Source organism: Protopterus annectens, chromosome 12.part0, assembly GCF_019279795.1.
Source record: "Protopterus annectens isolate FY-2018-M chromosome 12.part0, PAN1.0, whole genome shotgun sequence".
NCBI lineage: Eukaryota > Metazoa > Chordata > Ceratodontiformes > Protopteridae > Protopterus > Protopterus annectens.
The window spans coordinates 420170001-420191436 of NC_056746.1; the positions used below are offsets into that span (position 1 = coordinate 420170001).

General features: G+C 43.1%; 1 protein-coding gene across 1 annotated transcript in view; it reads left to right on the top strand.

Moving 5' to 3' along the window:
- UNKL (unk like zinc finger) overlaps positions 1-21436 on the top strand; it is a 2026838-nt gene that overhangs the window by 1586954 nt on the left and 418448 nt on the right. The window lies entirely within an intron of this gene.

Below are 21436 nucleotides of genomic sequence, written 5' to 3' on the forward strand. Positions count from 1 at the left end.
TGAGGGCCTTAAACTGTCAGTTTCATATGCTAAAATACCAACAGTTTTTGTTATCACAATTGAAAAGTAAAATGTCACAACCTGAACAACCAGACTTGAAGGAGTTGCAGGATTTGATGCATAGTGCAGAACAAGTGGGTAAGCATACCTTACAATGTGGTTTTGATGCTCTAGAGGCCTCATGTAGAGCTGCTGTTACAGGATCAGTCATACGTAGGCATGCCTGGCTCAAGGAACAAGCCTTGCCTGATCATGTCAAAGCTAAATTACTAGGCCCTCTTCAGAAGGATGTACTATTTGGTGCTAATGCTGAGGAGGTATTAAGGAAAATGGAGGAAAAGGCTAAATCAATGCAAACTGTGAAAGAATTTCTACAGGTTCAACCCCCACGTTTTAGTAGAAATTGGCCTTCCAAAAACTGGCCCTTTCCTGCCACAGACAGACCCCAAAGAGGCAGATACAGGCGCCCGAGGGGCAGAGGACAATCCCAAGGATCGTTTAGAGGCAGACAATGGCAAGCTCCTACACAAAGAGGTGATGAGGACAACTCGTAATCTTTCAGAAAGCAAACCCAATGACTTTCCCCTTTGCATGCCAACCAGGTCTCAAATGGCAGCCCCCTTGGGAGGAAAGCTGGCAATATTTTCAAAAAATTGGCATATTGTCACAAAGGACAAATGGATCCTGGACATTATAAAAGAGGCTACAAATTCCATTTTCACACCCTTCCAAAAATGAGAGGCATGCCAAACCTGTCACACAATCAAAGGGCAGAGGCACAAAGGCAAATTACAGATCTCATAAACATGAAAGCTATTCAAGAGGTACCTACTCACGAACAAGGTCAAGTTTTTTATTCCAGGCTATTTCTGGTGCCAAGGAAGGGAAAAGATTGGAGACCTATTTTGGATCTATCCATCCTAAACACATTTCTACTCGTACCAAAATTCAAGATGCTCATTCTACAGCAACTTCTTCCCATGCTGGGCAAGGAGTCTTGGCTGGTAGCACTGGACCTCAAGGAGGCATACCTGCATGTCCCAATCAGACAATATTGCAGAAGGTACCTCAGATTTCTTGCAGGTTCAACCCATTATCAATTCTCTGCATTGCCCTTTGGCTTATCTACTGTGCCCAGAGTATTCACGAAATGCCTGACATCAGTAATTGCCTACTGCAGACTTCAAGGGATACAAATATACCCCTATTTGGATGACTGCCTGATCCAAGCGGACAGCAAGCACATTCTTCTGAAACATCTGGCTTATGTAATAATGTTATTGAACTCTCTGGGATACACAGTCAACAAAAAGAAATCAAGGCTAATACCCTCTCGGAAGATAATTTTCCTGGGTGCCAATTTGGACACAACACCCAGATGGCCTACCTCACGCCAGAGAAGCAGGGGCAACTAATTCAATACTTCAGAACACTAGCAAATTGCACCCGGCTGACTGCAAGGAAAATTCTGCAGGCTCTGGGATTCATGGCATCTTGCATCCTACTAATCCCATGTGCAAAGCTGCATATGAGGAAACTACAATGGTACCTGAAAAACATATGGTCTCAACACAGCCACAGTTTGGAAACAATAATACCACTAATTCCATGTCTGCAAAAGGAATTTCTGTGGTGGGCTCAAGCATGTCAAACAAACACAGGTCTTCCATTCAGCAAGCCTCAAGCAAATCAAGTCATCACAGCAGACACCTCGGACTACGCCTGGGGGGCGCACATGACAGATCGGTGCATTCAGGGCAAATGGTCCCAAAAAGAAAAGCACCTTCACATCAGTCAAAAAGAAATGCTAGCAGTAATAAATGCTATTATAGCTTTCAAGGACCTTCTACAACCAGGTCAACTATTGATAAGAACAGACAACACCCCAGTTATGTGGTACATAAACAAACAGGGAGGAACACATTCTTACCCCCTATGCAGACTGGCCATGTCACTTTGGAACATGGCCATGGACTTACAAATGGAACTACAAGCACAGTACTTGCCAGGCAAGGAAAACACGCTGGCAGACAACCCAAGCAGAAATATGACAGATCCACACGAATGGAAATTGCATCCAAAAGTTTTTACAGAAATAATCCAGGAATGGGGAAGGCCAGACATAGATCTCTTTGCCTCCCACAAGAATCATCAAATGACAAAATTCTGCTCAAGGATCTTCCATCCAAAGGCCTGGAGAGTGGACGCTCTCTCTTTCAGTTGGACATCAATGACAGTTTATGCCTTCCCACCTCTTCCTCTGCTGTCCAAAGTTCTATTAAAGACCAGAGCAGACAGACCAAAGATGATTCTCATTGCTCCGGACTGGCCAAGGCAACACTGGTACCCACTCCTGAGGAGCCTGACGCATTCCCCACCATGGACCCTGCGTCTAATGCCTCTTCTTCTGACTCAGCACAGTTTCAAAACTCTTCACAGCCAGCTAAAAACACTCAATCTAGCCGCATGGAAGATTCCTTAGCATCACAACAGGCCCTACTCTCCAAGGAGGTGCAGGATGTCATTTTGGAGGCCAGAAGGCCATCAACTAGAAAAGCTTACTGCGCAAAATGGAAACGTTTTTGTGTTTGGAATGAGAAAAAGGGCCAGGATCCTGGAAAACTGAATTTACCTCAAATACTACAGTATTTGGCTGAACTGCTAAGCAGTGGACTTTCTTTCTCCTCCATCAAAATCCATGCCTCAGCCATTTCTGCAGAATACAACACTGATTATTCTCTCACCCTCTCTTAAGACAGTTCCTCAGAGGGGCTAAGAATTTAAGGCCTCCAAGGAAACAACCAATACCTGCTTAGGATCTTAATTTCATTTTGGAAAAACTGACCTTGCCTCCATTTGAGCCAGCTGCCTCATCAGATTTGCAATATTTGTCCTGGAAAACAGCTTTCCTTCTGGCTATCACCTCAGCTCGTAGAGTTTCAGAACTACAGGCTCTCATGGCTGTCCAGCCTTTTATCATCTTCCATCAGGACAGAGTTTCCTTACGAACCAACCCGTCCTTTATGCCTAAAGTGGTATCCAGGGTAGCTTTAAATCAGGCCATACATTTACCTTCTTTTTATCCTAATCCTCAAAACAAAGGGGAGAGAGTACTACATTCCTTGGACATCCACAGACAACTGCTTTATTATTTGGACAGAACAAAACCTTTCAGAAAATCAGAACAGCTCTTTGTGGCCTATGCGGTAGGAGCTCAAGGGAAGCCAATTTCCAAACAGGCAATCTCAAAATGGATAGCCCACTCCATACACTTTTGCTATTCCTTTCATGGCAAAACTGTGTTCCTACAGGCATTAGAACTCATTCCACCAGGGCCACAGCCACCTCTGCAGCCTTCCTCAGAGGAGTTCCTACCAAGGATATTTTGGAAGCAGCTACTTAGAGTTCTGTGCATGCCTTCTCCAAGCACTACAACCTACCATTATACTCCAAATCTAGAGCAGGCTTTGCCACTGCAGTCTTGCAGGGCATTTTGGCTCCTCCTAGTTCAACCTAGTGCCTGCCACCCCTTTCTTAGCTTTGGGATTCTACCCATCTGTTATGACTGCAGCTGTATGCACGGTAAACATAGTACAGTTTTGAACCTACCATAAATGTAGATGTTCGAGTGCTAATACAGCTGCAGTCCAGGTTTCCCTCCCTCCTTTCCCTCTTGGGACAGGCCTATAGGCTATCACATCCTCATACAACCTGATTGAGGTATTCATTTAGGATGTATTTGCTTGCAACTACTGTATTTTGATTATATTGCACTGCATTATCACACAAATTTATGTATTGCCTTCCTTCTGGGGGCACCTGACATCTGGGAGAAGAAAAACTGAAGAAAATGGCATCGGCTGGTTCCTTTATACCCCTGTCGCACTGACGTCAGGGAAGAAGCGACGACAACCGACGCCGGACCTAGACTTTGGAATTCGGCCGACCAAGGACCCGCCTGACGGCAGGAGAATCCATCTGTTATGACTGCAGCTGTATTAGCACTCGAACATCTACATTTATGGTAGGTACAAAACTGTACTTTCTCCTAATGTTGCAGGCTTTACAGGACCATCTGCCCAAGGATGTGATCACCATCCACTCAGACAATGTCAGTGGTGTAGTACATTAACAAACAAGGTGTGGAACACATTTGTATTTTCTTTACCGGGAAGCCATGCAAGTTTGATAGCGGGCGATGTCTTCAGTCTGCTTTCTGGTAGCATCACACATTCCTGGGGCATATAATATACTGGCAGACAGGTTGAGCAGAAATATACGTTTGCCTCATGAGTGGTCTCTGTAATAAACAGTGGCAACAGAAATTTTCAGCCACTGAGGCCATCCTTGCTGCAGCCTGTTTGCTTCCTACCTCAACAGCAAATGCAACAGTTATTTCACTCTCATCCTTCCACAGGGACAATCACCAAGAGATGCTCTGGTCAGTTTTTGGCCCCTTGGTCTCTTACGTCTTTCCACCATTTCCTCTTATCACCAAGTTCATTCAGAAAACCATGAAGTGCAAGATCAGGATAATCCTCATTGTCCCCTATTGGCCTCTGTAAGTATGGTTACCATTTCTTTGGCTTCAATCTTCTATACCCAGCATGAGTTCTGGATCCCACCCCAGATCTCCTCTGTCATCCTTCCGGAATGCCTGTACCTGATTTTCAGTTCCTAAAACTAACAGCATGGTTTATTAAATCTTAACGATAGCCAGAGATGCCAGGCTTTCAGCCCCAGTAGTCCACATACTGTAATTTCTTCTCCGAAGGAGTCGGCTAAAATGACGTACAAATGCAAATGAAAAAGATTTTGTCTTTGGGCATCTTCAAATGGATTAGATTCTTTTTCAGCTCCTTTACCTGCGATTCTGGATTTCCTTTCTGAACTTTTTAGGGGAGGTTACATTTATTCTACAATTAAAATCCAGATGACCGCCATTTCAAACTTTCACATAGTGCATAATGATTCATCTGTTGCATCTCTTAAGGTGAAGTCCTTTCTTAGGGTAATGTTTATATTGAGACCTCTTGTTTTTGGTCCAGTCCCTGCTTGATATGTTACAATTTTACTTCAGTCTTTGACCCAATAACCCTTTGAACCAATAGCTTCAGTAGATCTAAAATTCCTTTCTTGGAAAACTATATTTTTAGTTGCCATTACATCGGCAAAACAACTTTTAGAACTACAAGGACTGTCATGCCAAACCGTCCTTCCAGATTTTTCATAAGGACAGAGTTTCACAGAGTACGGATTCCTCCTTTCTTCTCAAGGTGGCTTTGGAACCTAACCCGAACCAATAAATTGATTTGCCAGTATTCTTTCCAAACTTTGTTAACAATGGAAAATACACCCTACATACCTTATATGTCCCTAGACAACTCTGGTTCTACTTGTACTGTACTAAGGGCTTCAAAATGTGAGGCAAGTTATTTGTATCCTTTTCCAAGACAGAGCATGGACAGCAGCACGTGTCTTAAGTTAAACTTTCTAGATGGCTAGCAGATTGCTTTTCCTTTGTTTATAAAACAAAAGGGCTGTCCTTGCATTCTAAACCTAAGGCTCACTCTATCAGAGAGATGGCAACTTCAGCAGCATTTGCCAAAAAGTACCTGTCAGTGATGCATGTGCAGCAGCAGCTTGGTCTGCAGTTCATACCCTTCCGTGTAAGTTAAATGTGCAGTCTAGGACTTGCACATCCTTTAGCTCTGCCATACTAAGGAATGTTCTTCCCTGAGTGCACTCAGGCCCCTTTCGGGTAGCTTAGGAATCTGTCTCGCATGTTGAATCAGATGAAAATAGACAACATCAGTTATGAAAGTCTAAACACGATAGATACATGTTGCCTTATTTTTGTCTGGTTTAACCCCCCCCCCCCTTCCCCCTTCCAAGTTATCATTTTTCCTCTTCTGGGGATTGATCAAACCTTTTTGGGTACCCTGTCTCTTGTTCCACTGTTCTGTATAGTGGATTCCATTCAATATTCCTGCCTTTGTCCTTCCCGTCCTAGATCATTAGAGAATCTTGGAATCTGTCACCAAACTTGATTTGAGGTAAATCAGTCAAGAGAAGGAAGTTGTGGGTAGGGGAGGAGTCAGTGCTCTCAGATCCAGTACTCTGGTGCAAGGCACCGAGGTTGGATCCAACATCCCACATGCTAAACCAGACAAAATAAGACAACACAGGTCTATCATTACGGTACGTACATAACTTTTATTTTTATGAAGAACACATCAACAATGTGAGAGAGAAATCTAGGTACTTTTATGTTGTAGTCTTCACTCAGCATGCCTGTCAACCCCTTGACACAAGAATCAGTGGCCAAGACAAAACACAATGATCCATTTAACAGATTTTACATTAAAACATCACTTTTTTTTCTGAAAAATATGGAGTTTAAAACTGAAATATCTTATTTAGTGACTGCAAACATAAATAATTTAACAGAAAAACATTTTTAATTAGAACACACTAGAAATATTAAGAATCTAACCATTCTGTGACATTCTGGGCACTTGATATGCAGCAGTCCTTAGCATGCCTCTCACTCTTCACACACAAATCAGGGACACAACCAAAAGGAACGGAAGGAGGGGTGCAAAAGGCTAAAACCGGGGAGAGACAGATTTTGAATAGTGCCCCAATAAATGTAGAAGGTTCTTAAACTAACAGGTTTTACAGTAAACATAATTTTTTGAAGGATATGAAGTTTGAAACTCTTATCTCATTATCTGGTGACTGTAAACCTCAGCGATTTAAAAGAACACACCAAATTTTGCAAGGTGGACATTCTGTAAAATTCTGGGCATTCACTTTTCATTTATTTTTTGCCCAGTGAGCCCACTGTAAACAAATTTCTCTTTTCAGGGGCAAGGTGTGACATTTGGAAAAATGCTTGGTTAACTAACTTGCTAAGAGTTACAGTAAGCAAATGAGGGAAGAAAGCATTGATCAAAGTAACCCCTTGTCAAAGGAAAAAAAAATAGCAGCTTTAACGTGTTGTGTACTAACATAACCACTTTATGTATTAGGAATAAAAATGTAAAATATCCTAATTGCTAGCCAACATCAGAAGCAAATTGAACAATTGTTTAAGTACTACAAAATATGGCAGGATAGGAAAGCAACAAAAATAAATAAATGAAAGAGTATTAACTGATGAGAGAGCACTACACTGTTCTTTTCACTTTACTTTGTAGGGTTTGGGGGACAACAAAACAATCAAATTCTTGGTCTTTGAAGCTCTGAAGTAAAACTTCAGTCCTCTTGTGACCATTGATCCCAGTTCCAGAATATTCCATCTCCTCCAGCACATCCCAATGCCCAGCTGTCAGAGATGGCATAATTCTTCCAGCTCCAAATTCACCACAAACCATGTCTACACTCATCTCCTCCTTCAAGCTTCTCTGGCACTCCATTGAAACAGTGTCTTACTAGATCAACCTTCAAAGCTCCAAAGCAGTGAGTAACTGCTTCTTCCTGGTCTGCTTAAATTAAGTTGTAACCAGTCGGTTATTCCATATATTTGTATTGCACAATTGCTCGTGCAATTACTGTATCTTTCAGAATGATAACCAAGATTTTGTAATTTTTTTGGCTTCATTAGTGCACGGATTTTCATTTTCCCCTTGTTTGTGGTTGATTTTATTAGTAAAGTATATACCAATAATGACTGGTTAGATACATGCCCCTTGAATGTTTTCATCAGTGGTATGTATTTTTTCTCAAGGCTGGCCATGACATTGAATCCAGTAAAATACTAACCAATACTTAGTAGCATTGCAAATACTAGGAGGATCAGGGCAGTTGTAATTCATTTCCTTAAACTGCCTTTAAGAGTAAAGTTTTGCGAATTATTAAAATTGGTTGGATTTCTGGACAGCTGAAGAAGTTGCCCAGTCCATTCAAGTCTTAACGCTTCAGCTCCCAGTTAAAGAAACCTCAGAGGCATCAAAAGGTAGTTGGTAAGGAACAGAAAATGTTAAATAAGAGGAAATGTAATAACTGTCAGTGTACCATTTAATTTTTTGAAGTCCCATCAGAGTGACTTATGCATATTATTTTGGATACTTCCAAATGGTGTGAAACTTCAGCAGTAATGCAGAAAAAATGTCCTGTCGTAGGTGTACAGAATGTTAGTTTGTATTAGTGGCATAGCCGTAGCCTTCACCACCTTCAAGGTGTTAATGGTGAATGGAGAAATTTTAAAAATTATCTTCATTCTGAACAGGACATGTGATTCAGATGTACATGTTATGGATACAGAGGGCATATTTTCTGAAAGATGAATCATTTGGACATCTTTAGTCTTGCCAGACAGCTGCAGATTAGCTATATATTTTGATGCAAGATCACCATTCCTGGCAGAGTTTCACTGAATGTAATCATTAAAATATAGTTAGCAGTACAGCTTAAGCAGCATTTATTGTTAGGAAGTTATTATCAGCAAAATCAAAATACATTTGCTCCTTAAGGTTTAAGGATTGCTAATCTGAAGTCAAGTATGTATTTACATTCTGTTTTGTTTCTGATTACTCTTAGCTTAAATTAGGATGTGTGGCTGTCTTTATGAAGAGGTTATCTGGTTAGAAATGGCCTTGATTTTAAGGTTAGTTGAGAGCAGTGGTCTACAGCTTAGATAGAGGTAACTAGTGTGATTGACTTCAGGCGTGCATCGTTTATTCATTATATTCGAGAATTAGCCATTAAGAGATGCCAGCTGAACAGAACTGACTTGTTTTGAATGTCACAGGTAGTTTCCCCACACTGAGAATGTAGTAGGGTGCTTTGTAGAATAGGAAGAGCAACCTGTGCCAGATCAGTAATTTTGTGCAAAGAACTTCCTGCAGTTTTGCTTGTTTTGCCTAGGTGAATTCCAGAATACTGCTGTACATATCCGATTTAATTTCTTTTTCTGTCTCACTGTCTTTCATTGCTTCTGGTTGGTTGTTTTTATTACTATATTTTTCTGTAAATTTGGGGGCTTTACTGTAGTAACTTTAAAAATGGGTATACCCATGGGAGACAGATTCTACCAATGAGCTGTTAACTTTCAGTGCTTATTTTGTTTAGAAGAGTCACCTGCTTTTAGTACTGCAAAACTAGTACTGTTTCAATATTAATGCCTTTATTTGCAGCACCTGTAATCTTCAGGCCTTCCCCGGAGCATGCTTCATACTCTGGGACAAGGAGCATCTCCCCTTTCTCCAGAGGTGCAGGCAAGGATTGTGTAAGTGCCATAAAAAGGATGAAGCGAGGTGGCTAGTATCAAAAGAGTCCTGCTAGCAAAGACTTGAGAGGCTTTAATGATCAGTTGTATGAGGACCTGAAGGCTCTAGGTAAAGTAGTCACATGCAACCTTGTTCATTCCTAGCTGCTGTTTTTTTCTGTATCCCCATCTAATTTCTTTTTCGTATAGATCATTGTTGCAGTTGTCTTCACTACTGAAACTTCAGCCACAGATAGCACAGTGTGCGGCCCAAGTTTCAGAACTCTGTGACATCTGTCAGTGCATGTACCATCCTGATGCATCTGTAGGCTGGCAGTGTTTATCATTTTTTGGAGCTCAGTCAGACGAGTAACTTGATTGAGGGAAAATATTTCTTTCCACTTGTATTTTGTTAATGACAGTTGTTTCTGCGTAATTTAGTAGGGTTGCATGCCCAATAATATAATTTAAGGCATGTCTACCTCTAAGAAAGGAAGCAGATGCTCTTGTTGTAGTCAGATCCCACATCAAGACTACCATAGCTTGTGTGCTTCTCTTTAGGCCCAGAGCAGTATATTGAGATTTATAGGGTCTGTCAAGGGTTTATGCTAGAAACTCTTAGGATACTGGAACATTCCCTGCAAAACTGTTTAGATGAGAAGTCTGGATGCCTTCACTTGTACTGCTGTGGTGTCCATCGTCCAAAATTTGAATAGAAAGGACAAATGAAGAGAAAGTCATCAGGGATCCAGGTAATGTGACAACAGCATTTGTCATTGCTGTTCAGCTTGAGGCTGTAGGCCCTGGTAAGATGCTTTCACAGCCTCAGTCCTTGCATCTCTGGTATTTGAGGCCTCTGGCAGAGCCAGTTTGGAGGCTGTCATGTGTGCAGATCAAGGCACTTCCTACTGAAATGAAAAGCCGTCATGTCAATTTTGGACCACATATGTCTTCGACACTTGTGGCTAAAGTGCATTGTATCATTGCAGAAGGAGCTGATGGTGTGCCTACTGCTGTAGTCTGAGAAAACATCCAGGTTCAGAATGTGGAAGCCCAGGAATCCTCTCCTCACTCTCTGGCATCTAAAGCAGCAGCCTTACTTAAGAGGACTCTCAATCTGCCACCTCCCTGTAGTTACCTGGACCTCAGGCATTAGGTTAGTCCCTTATCCATCCTCTCCTTTATTCCAGGCTGTTTCTTGGCTCAGGGTTTATTTCAGGACCAGCAGAACCTGCTAGGTGCAAATGAGGCCTCACTGTCTGGAGTTCTCTGTCAGTTGGAAATCCCTCCTCAGAGAGTGAGATGGAAGAATTTGAGTATTCCTCCCCAAAATCCCCCCCACCCGGTTATGATACAGACACTGGTGATTCCATGTCTTGTTCTTTATGCACAGAGGTACGAGACATCTCTGGGTTCATTGGTAACTATTAGGTGAGCTGCCCTTGCCGAGCATTGTAAGCCTAACCAATTTCCATTTGGGTGCTTGAATTAACCTATCCCATTTGGCATTTTATTGTCCTTACCCATCCCGTGGTCAATAATTAATTATCTATTACCCCTAATGAGAATAACTGGGATCATACCATAGGTAATTTGAGGGGACCCATGCAAGGGCTAAAGCATTTAGTAGCTGCCTCTGCCCATTAGTAGTACTGGGGTAGTCTTGGGGTTGATTTTCTGTTTCTCATTCGTAGATCCAAGTTGCGCTTTAATATAGATGGGAATGAGCTTTGTTTTACATGGGTGAGAGTAGTCTGTTCCATAGCAGCAGTATCCTCTGTGAGATAAATCTGTCCCTCCAAACCATTCTGTTGATGTTGCAGAGGAGGTTTATATTGCTAAACAGAGTATTTCTGATGCCATTTCACTTGCTGATGTGCAGCAAATCCATCAGTATTGGGTCAAATTATCTCATGTATGATAAACGCAGATAACTTCTTAGGATTTTGTAGAATGCAGAGTATTGTGGCAGGGCTTTGAGCCTTTCCACATAGGATATGTTGTTTAGACCTTGTATCCTTTTAGTAAGGTATCTCTGTATTTTAAAGTAGCAAGCACCAGAACAGAAGACTCGCACCTTCTAGGTTTGAGTCAATACATTTATTTCAGTTAAGCCATAATAAGCATTAACCGACTAACTTTAAAATACTCTGTTGAGACTTAATTATCTTTTACAACACGAATGCTTCAGAGTTTCTTATTGTAAAGCTATTGTTGGGCCGATGCCCTTGTCCAAATGCCCGACTGGCAACCTTCCTTTCGTCTCCTGCTTCTGCAGACAGTTTCTTCAGAAAATCTCCAAATCCAGTCAGTCTCTTCACTTCTTTATACTGCTGTCAGTGGAAAATGCTCCGCATTCTAGAATTCCTTGCATCAGCCTCATGTTGCCCATGAAGAAAAGTGTAGAGCAGTCTCGAAGGGCAAGCCTGTGGATGCCAAGAATTTGTACCACAGTACCCAACATGCATTATACTAATACATTAAGTCAGTGTTCTTACATAAAACAGTTTACTCTAACACTGTGGGTGTTGCAATTGTTGCATGTATCTAGACTGATAAATACCAAGGGGGTCGTTATCATCAGTGACTGGCCTAATGAGGCCTGAGTAAAGGGGGGCATTGGCATCATTCGATCTAGGCACAGTCTTTTTGTTTATAAGATGTGCAGTATTGAATGACTTTCTAACAGCAATGGGCACATGTTGGTTAAAAGTTAGGTCACTATCCACATAAGTTGGCAAATCCCGAACAACTCCTCTTTGGGGTGTGTTGTCAGTTTGGTAGATCCCCAGGGTAGCTGACTTCCCAAAGGATGTGATAATACTTTTTTTAACATTTAGTTTCACACCATGGTTTTGATACCAGTTATTTGATTGGGACAATTCTTTCTGCAGAATGGCTGTCATTTTTGGGATTCAATGACTGCTGCTAGTTTCCAGTTATCTGCAAACTTAGGCAAACAGTGCCTTTTTGTATTGGATTTTACTTAAGACAGACTACTCAGAAAAGATGTTTTGATTTACTGAGTCTGAATACCCCTAAACCTCTCTTAATTCCTCCAGGTGTTGAGGATCAAGAGGGTGCGTTTTTAGTAGCCTTTAAATAACTAAACATCCAGTCTCCTGCCACTAAGAAGCTCAATAAGTTCTACAAGGTCCAGGAATCCCACAAATGTCTTTGTTTAAAAAAAAACTGTTATGGATCCAGTAGTGGTGTCTGTAACTTAAGAGAATGGTTAGAATGGGTACCTGCTCCCAGTACTGTTCCCCATGGTAAAGAAAACTGAGTACTGGGCTGCTTTGGGAACAACTGCACATGCTGCCCTGTAGCCTTCAAAGCCATTAATTATCAGAAATGTATGACCAGGTTTCAGGTTTCTCTCCTAGACTGGATGAGGGAGAATATGGGGAGGTTTCTAATGGGGATCCAAGGGTAAAGTTATTTGGACGTACCTTGTTACCAAGTGTGTTGATATGGTCCCATGCACTCAGCATCCAAGCAAAAACTACAGGGTCAATGATAAGAAATGGAGGGGCTAAAGTAGACACGTATGCCAGAGGATATCCATGTGCAGCTCCTTAATGTTCCTCTGGATGAGAAGATGTTCTTTGGAAGCTTGACTGGTGAGGAATTCAGAAAATTGGAGGAAAGGTTAAGGACTGTGCAGTCTGTGAAACAGCTTTCTCACTCCTCCATGCCTGTGTATAGCAGGAATTACCCATGTAAGCCTGACCCCTATTGTTGCAGACAAGGAAAAAGGAAGCCGGTGGTCAGAAGGAATGGTATATATTAAGGGGGGACAGAGAGACCAGAAGGAGAAACATTGGGGCCCCCAAGATCCTGTATCCCTAGGGGCACAGCCATGACTACAGAGAACTTCCTCCCCCCATACCATCTCACACTGCAAAGATAACAGGAAGGGTTACCCCTTGCGTAGAAAATGGGTAAATATCACATAACAAAAATAGGTTTTGCATATATGTTAGTTTTACAAGCTGCATTTCCTAAGAAAAAAAATTGTTAGGAATTCCATCTATACAAGTGACCAAATATAACTGGCCAACCCAGTCCCCTTAGATATTTTACAACTAGGTGTCATAGAACCTGCACAAAACAGGTCCAGTTAACACGTAGTGCCCAGCAAAGACCTGTCATGTACCTTTTAAGGCTAAATGCCCATCAGAATGTTTGAAAATTCAAAATACTGACATTACAAGCTGTCTTACCACTCCTAGTCTCTCAAACTCCCACTGTACACTTTTAGATAGTAAAACTTTGTTTCTAAGTTTCTCTTTAAGAATTAATTGGTGTTTAGTGTGATAGGCTGGCTGGAGCTTGTGATTTAATTGTATCTCCTTTTTAAATGATGAGAGAACACAGTTATTATGTACTGATGAAGGGTGTAGACCCGAAAGCTTTATAATAAAGTGTTTGGTGTGACAAGTGTTTGTAATTATCAGACAAAGTCATACTTCTTGTGCAGGCCTGCCGTGACTGTCTGGGAGATAGGTTTTCAGTCCCAGCTTAGCTTAAGTGCAGTCTACTTTGAATCCCATTTGAGTTTTGTAATAGATCAGCTAATCAAAACAGCTACATATCCTTTCAAATATATGTGATGCAGGGAAGGTTTTCCGTGTTGCTTCGGACATAGATATGTTTGCCTCTAAGTACAGCAGATAGCTCAGTAGGTTGTACTTCAGAGCACCACCTAAAGAAGCTTTGGCATTGTTTGCCTTCTCTTTCAAAGATAGATGATGTCCTTCGTTTCCCATGTTGCAGTATTCTTACTGAGAGATCCTCTGCCTCAGGTGACCCAAATGTTGGCTCTTATGCAAAAGCTTAAGCCTGATTGCTGCCAGTGCGTGGGATGTCACAGGCAGGGCCATAAACCAGGGGCCTTAAATGTGACATCTGCATGCACAGACCTCAGAACCTTTCTGCCCTAGTCGAACATCAGATTGATTGCTTCACTCAATTGTCTTCAAGATGTCTAAAGAGAAGTACCCCATTGGGGGGAAACCTTTTATCCTTGCTTGAGCTTTGGTTGTTGCTTGATTTCTTAGCCGATGTCCTCTAGGAAGGGAAAATTTAGGTGCGGATGTCAAATTCCGTACAAAGATACCCACAAACTTTGTTTTGTTTAGGCCAGGAACATGACTACACCACCTGTAACATCTGCCAGTCATTTGTACCAAAAACTCTCCATAATCGTCTGGCAGCCCTAAATCTGTGCCTCAAGAACCAGAGGTTAAAATGATTAGCCCTGCGTATCGATCCAGAGTCAGCAGTCGAGGTGGAGCCGCCTAAAGAGAAGACCAGCGTTGCAAGGCCTACCACATATTCTTCGTATTTCACTGTTGCAGTCATCACCTGTGGGTTATCCTTGCTGTGGTAGCCCTCGGCCGGCCCAAATACCAGAGTCCGTGTTTTTCTGCATCTGCTGCTGTCGCTTGCTGGCTGACGTCAGGTATATAAAGGAAGGCAGCCAACGTCATTACATCAGATGTTCATCGTGTTTCACTGTTGCAGTCATTACTCTTGGGTTATCCTGCTGGCAGGCTACCCTCAGTCAGCCAGAATTCCAAAGTCTAGGTCCGGTGTCGGTTGCTGTCGTCTCTTCCCTGACGTCAGTGCGCCAGGGGTGTAAAAGATGCAGCCGACGCCATTTTCTTCAGTCTTTCTTGCCGCTCGGTGCCCGAAGCAAAAGCAGTTCACAAGTGCCGGTCGGCCGACTCTCTGAGATTTTCAAATCCGAATTTCAGAACCGAAGTCTTCATTAAAGCTCTTTCTCCAGACCGATGTCAGAAAAAGTTAACAATTGTATTTCTTGTGGGAAGCAAATACCTCATAAGGATTTTCACTCTTACTGTATTCCTTGCCTAGGCCCTGATCACAACGTTGCTAGTTGTCGATTTTGTGCTAGATTTAACCAACGCACTATCAAGTGTCTGTTCGATTTTGCATTTCATTACTTTGGCCGAAGATTTAATTATATAATGCTGTCGGAACAGCCGACAACCAGAGTTTACAAAAAACGCAAGGACAGGGATAGGCATCCAAGGTCCAAAACTGATGACAAAGCCTGTACTAGGCCAGTCGCCAGTTCTCGGTAAGGCGCTTTCGCAGCCCCTGGCACCCGCTACCTCAGAGCCACAGGCCACTACCGACTCCCACGTGGAGCCAACTGGGCCTCTGGATAATCAAGGTATTGGACACTCGGAAATTACTCCCTCAGATGGGTCCGGAGCTGCTGAGCAGGCATCGGCTTCTAAGGGTGTCTTTAGACCTACACAACTATATATTAAGCCATCCTCAGCTTCAAAGATAAAGACTAAAGCAGCTCTAAAGACAAAGAAACAAGCACAGCATTTTCCTACTCGGACTTCCATGCCTAAAAAACAGATGCTCTAAATGGCCAAAGACCTAATTACTTTGATCAGTGGCTCCCATCCCCCTCCTGATAAGAGGCCTAGGCAAGAGACAGAATGATTCTTCTGATCAGGTATCCATTTCCTCTGATTCCGCTTCTGAACAGGATTACTCCATGCTTCCCTGTGAGGATTCTAATGCTGAAGAATCCATTCCTTCAGCCTCTCCTCCTGAGGATTATTATTTTGGGGAAACACTGCATACTATGAGGGAGCATTTCCACTGGGAGAGCCAAGATTATTCTTAATCTAATAAAAGACTCGGAGACTTTCTGCTTCTTCCTCAGCACAGACCTCTTGCTGTTCCACCTGTTCTAGACATTGTAGATGTATTTTCAGAGTCTTGTCTGTCCCCTGACTCTTTACCTCCTGCACCTGCTAAGCCAGATAGATACTACAGGGTCCCAGATTCTCATAAATTCCTATATAAAAACCCTGCTGCTGACCCAGAAACTATATCTCAGGGTCCGAAGGGGGTTAAAGCTTCCACTGCAAAAAACCTGTCCCTCTGATAGGGATTCTAGGGTTCTAGACAGATGGGGGGGGGGGAGTTTACACTTCTGCCACCCTGGCTGTAAGGGCTGCAAATTGTCAGTTTCATATGCTTAAATATCAGCCGTATTTAATGTCACTACTTAAGCAGAAAATTGTGACAAATACTGAATGTTCGGAGAACAAGGAATTGCAGGATTTATTGCATGCAACTGAACAAGTGGGAAAGCATACTTTGCAATGTGGTTATGATTCACTGGAGGCCTCTTGCAGGGCCGCTGTTACAGGTTCTGTTACTAGAAGGCATGCTTGGTTAAAGGAACAGAATCTGCCTAATCATGTTAAAACAAAATTATTAGATGCACCATTACAGCATGATACTTTGTTTGGTACTAAAGCAGAAGAGGTGTTGAAAAAAAATGGAGGATAAAGCAAAATCCATGCAGACAGTCAAGGATTTCTTACAGGTACAGCCACCCAGATTTAGCAGGAACTGGCCTTCTAAAAATTGGTCCTTTCCAGTCTCAGACAGACCACAAAGAGCCAGATACAGGCGTCCCATAGGCAGATCTACGCCCCAAGGCTCATACAGGCCTAAACAATGGGGTGCTCCTACCTCCAAAAGCAGAGAAGACAAATCACAACCTTCCAGGAAACAGTCTCAATGACTTTCCTCTACCAGTTCCAAGCAGTTTTCTTTTGACAGCCCCCTTAGGGGGGGAAAACTAGCACTTTTTTCATCAAATTGGCAAATGGTTACCCAAGACAAATGGGTCTTGAACATAATGTCCCAAGGCTACAGGTTCCATTTTCACACTCTACCAAGGTCAAAGGGCATGCCAGACCTGCCGCACAATCAATGAGCAGAGGCACAAAAACAAATTACAGCCCTCATGGACATGAGGGCCATTCAGCAAGTACCACAACAAGAGCAGGGGCAATGATTTTACTCCAGACTTTTCCTAGTACCCAGGAAGGACAAAACCTGGAGACCAATTCTGGACCTGTCTATACTAAATACGTTTCTGGAAGTTCCAAAATTCAAGATGTTGACTCTACAGCAGCTACTGCCCATGCTGGGCAAGAGGGCTTGGCTCGTAACTTTGGACCTAAAAGAGGCATACCTGCATGTCCCAATCAGACAATCATGCAGAACATACCTCAGATTCATAGCTGGCTCAATGCATTACCAATTCTCTGCACTGCCCTTTTGCTTATCTACTGCGCCCAGGGTCTTTACAAAATGCCTGGCACCAGTAATTGCGTTTTGCAGACAAAAAGGAATTCAAATGTATCCCTAGTTGGACGACTGCCTAATTCAAGCAGAGAACAAAGACACTCTTCTAAAGCATCTGGCGTTTGTAAAAAGATTACTAATTGGCCTAGGGTACACAGTAAATGAAAAGAAATCAAAACTAGTGCCCTCTCAAGAGATAATATTCCTGGGTGCAAGCTTAAATACAATTGCCCAGATGGCTTATCTCACCCCAGACAAGCAAAAACAACTGACTACTTACGTCAAGAAATTGGCAACAAAAACCCACTTATCTGCAAGGAAAATCCTGCAGGCCTTGGGTTTCATGGCATCCTGCATTCTACTAATTCCATATGCCAGACTGCATATGAGGAAACTACAATGGTATCCAAAAAGTGTTTGGAATCAGCATTGCCACAGCCTGGAGACAGTAATTGCACTCATTCCCTGCCTACAACAGGAGTTTCGATAGTGGGCAGAAGCCTGTCACCACAGCAAGGGTCTGCCATTCAGTTTACCCACAGCCAGACAGACACTGACAACGGATGTATCGGATTATGCCTGGGGGGCCCATATGGCAGGAAAATGTATTCAAGGCACATGGCCTGCAAACCAGATGCATCTTCACATCAATCAAAAAGAGATGCTAGCTGTTCAAAATGCCCTGACAGCTTTCAAGGACCTGCTTCATCCAGGACAGTTACTGATAAAGACAGATAACACTATGGTCATGTGGTACGTATAAACAAGCATTCCTACCCCCTCTGCAGACAAGCAATGACCTTATGGGGACACAGCATTGGCTTTTCAAGTTCACCTGCAAGCACAATTCCTGCCAGGAAAAACAAATACTCTGGCAGTCAAACTAAGCAGAAACCTCATGGATCCCCACGAATGGAAACTGGAACCACAAGTCTTCAGCATGATAATAAGGAATGGGGATGCCCAGACATAGATCTATTTGCCTCCCCTCACAACTGTCAGTTACAGAGATTTTGCACAAGGATTTATCACAAGCAAGCATGGAAAGTGGATGCCCTATCATTCAACTGGAAAAATCTAACAGTATATGCCTTTCCCCCACTGCCTCTCCTTCCCAGAGTACTCCTAAAGTTCAGACAAGAGAAGCCGAAAATGATACTGATTGCACCAGACTGGCCACGCTAGCACTGGTACCCAATCCTAAAGAGCTTGTCTCAAGGTCCAGCATGGATATTGCCTCAAACTTCTCACTTGCTGACCCAACAAAACAATCAGATCCTGCACAGCCAACTCAGGACCTTAAATCTGGCAGCATGGTGGATAATGTAGCCATTCAGAACACTCCTCTTTCAAAAGCTGTTATGGATGTTATCTTGGAGGCCAGGAGGCCCAGTACCAGAAAATCTTATGCAGAAAAATGGAAGAGATTCTGTGCTTGGAACCAGGGACAAGGCATTGACACGTCTGTACCAAATATTCCTCAGATTTTACAATACCTAACTGAGATGCTAAACAAAGGCCTTTCTTTCTCATCAATTAAGATTCATGCCTCTGCCATTTCAGCACATTACAATACTGAACTACCTATCTTTTCTCATCCTTTAATAAGGCAGTACCTCTGAGGGGCCAAAAACATTAGGCCTCCAAGGAGAGCACCAATTCCGGCCTGGGACCTCAGTTATGTTTTGGAAAAACTCACACTGCCTCCTTTCGAGCCAGCATCAACAGCAGATATAAAATTCTTATCCTGAAAAACAGCTCTGCTCCTAGCAATAACCTCTGCAAGGCGAGTCTCAGAGTTACAAGCACTCATGGCTGTGGAACCTTTCATCATTTTTCATCCAGACAGGGTTTCTCTGAGGACAAACCCTATATTTATGCCTAAGGTGGTGTCCAGTGTGGCCCTCAACCAAACCATTCACTTGCCTACCTTTTACCCAAATCCACAGAACAAGGGTGAGAAAATTCTGCATTCTTTGGACATACACAGGCAGTTGCGCTTCTACTTGGACAGAACTAAAGCTTTCAGAAAGACTGAGCAACTTTTAGTTCATATGCTGCAGGATCACAAGAAAAGGCCATCTCAAAACAGACTATTTCTAAATGGATAGGCCATTGCATCCGTTTCTGCTATTTTCAACATGGCAAATCAGTGCCTAAGGACATTAGGCCTCATTCCACCAGAGCAGCAGCCACTTCAGCAGCGTTCCTCAGAGGAATACCAACCAAAGATATTTTAGAGGCTGCAACTTGAAGTTCAGTGCACACCTTTACAAAGCACTACCACTTGCCTCTCTACTCTAAGTCCAGAGCGGGCTTCGCCACTGCAGTTCTGCAGGGCCTTATAGCCTCTCCTAATCCTATTTAGCCCAGCCACCCATCCTCAGCTTTGGGATTCTACCCAAGAGTAATGACTGCAACAGTGAAACACGATGAACATAGTACAGTTGTGTACCTACCATAAATGTAGATGTTCGAGTGTATTCACTGTTGCAGTCCAGGTTACCCACCCTCCATTCCCCCTTCTCTTTGCTGGGACTTATCTGCACTTCTCTGTCCTATACAACCTTTTTGGTGTATTTGCTTGTAGATGAAGGAAATGTTATTTTTATGCATGCATTTCTTATTGGCATATTTTTCAGCCTACCTATTTGGGGCACCTGACATCTGGGGCAAGAAAAACTGAAGAAAATGGTGTCGGCTACATCTTTTATACCCCTGGTGCACTGACATCAGGGAAGAGGCAACAGCAACCGACGCCGGACCTAGACTTTGGAATTCTGGCCGACTGGGGGTAGCCTGCCAGCAGGCTAACGAAAGAGTAATGACCGCAATAGTGAATACACTCGAACATCTACATTTATGGTAGGTACACAACTGTACTTTTTTCTTACCCTAACCAGTTAGAGGCCCAAGTAAATATGATGAAGTGGTCCTGGTGGCTAAAAGCCACCGTTAGAAGCTTATGTCTCCCTAGAGAAAAAAGATGTAAGGGAGAAGGAGGGTGGGAAACCAGGACTGCAACAGTGAATACACTCGAACATCTGTATTTATGGTAAGTGTACACAAGTGTACTATGTTCTTCGTGTTTCACTGTTGCGGTTATCACCTGTGGGAGGATTCCCAAAGCTGAGGAGAGGGGTGGTAGGATTAGTAAGAGACCTAGGAATGGGTTAGCATGCCCTGCAGAGGCAAACCCTGCCCTAGCCTTAGGAAATAGAGGTAGGTGGTAATGATTGGTAAAGGTATGGACAGCAGTCCAGGTGGCAGCTTCCAGGATGTCCTTGGTGGGAACTCCTCTGAGGAAAATCAACTAAATCAACTCCACTGAAAAAGAAGCAAAAAGCTAAACACTTGTCTGCTTCCTCTGAGGAGCAACCAGACTGGCACTCCTCCTCCCAGTCATTGCTGCTGGTCTTTATGGCCCTTAGACCTTCAGCATCCACAGCTGTCACATTGCCTGTCTTCAGCCCAAGGCCAGCCTCAGCTGTTCCCATCCCTCCTGCCCACACCCAGGAGGAAAAGACTTCTCATCCTCCTCCTCTGAGTCGGTCACCTACTCCTCTCAAATAGCTTCCACTTTAGACTATTACTCCCCAGATGAGGACTTATTTGAGGGAGACTCCCCCCTTAAGGACCTTACCATTGGGGAAAACCATTACTGAAATGAGGAAGTACTTCAAATGGGATGCTGCTCAAATGACAGAAGTCCAAAAAAGGTATTTTGAGTTCCTCCAGGTGGAATCACCCTCTCCTTCGGCTATCCCTCCTGTGATTCCAGCCTGCCTGGATGCTTTTGTATCAACTTCTGAGACACCAGAATCACAACCGCCTGCTCCCAACAGACCTGACCGCTTTCATCACGTCCCTGATGAACACACATTCCTAATAAATCTCTGACCTGACCACTTTCATCACGTCCCTGATGAACACAAATTCCTAATAAATCTCCCCTTGGCAGATCCTGCAGTTATTGCAGTGGCCCCGAACGAGCAGTCCAGACTCATACCTTCTTCCTCCCTCTTACCATCAGAAAAAGACAGCAAGGTCATGGACAGGCTCAGGAAA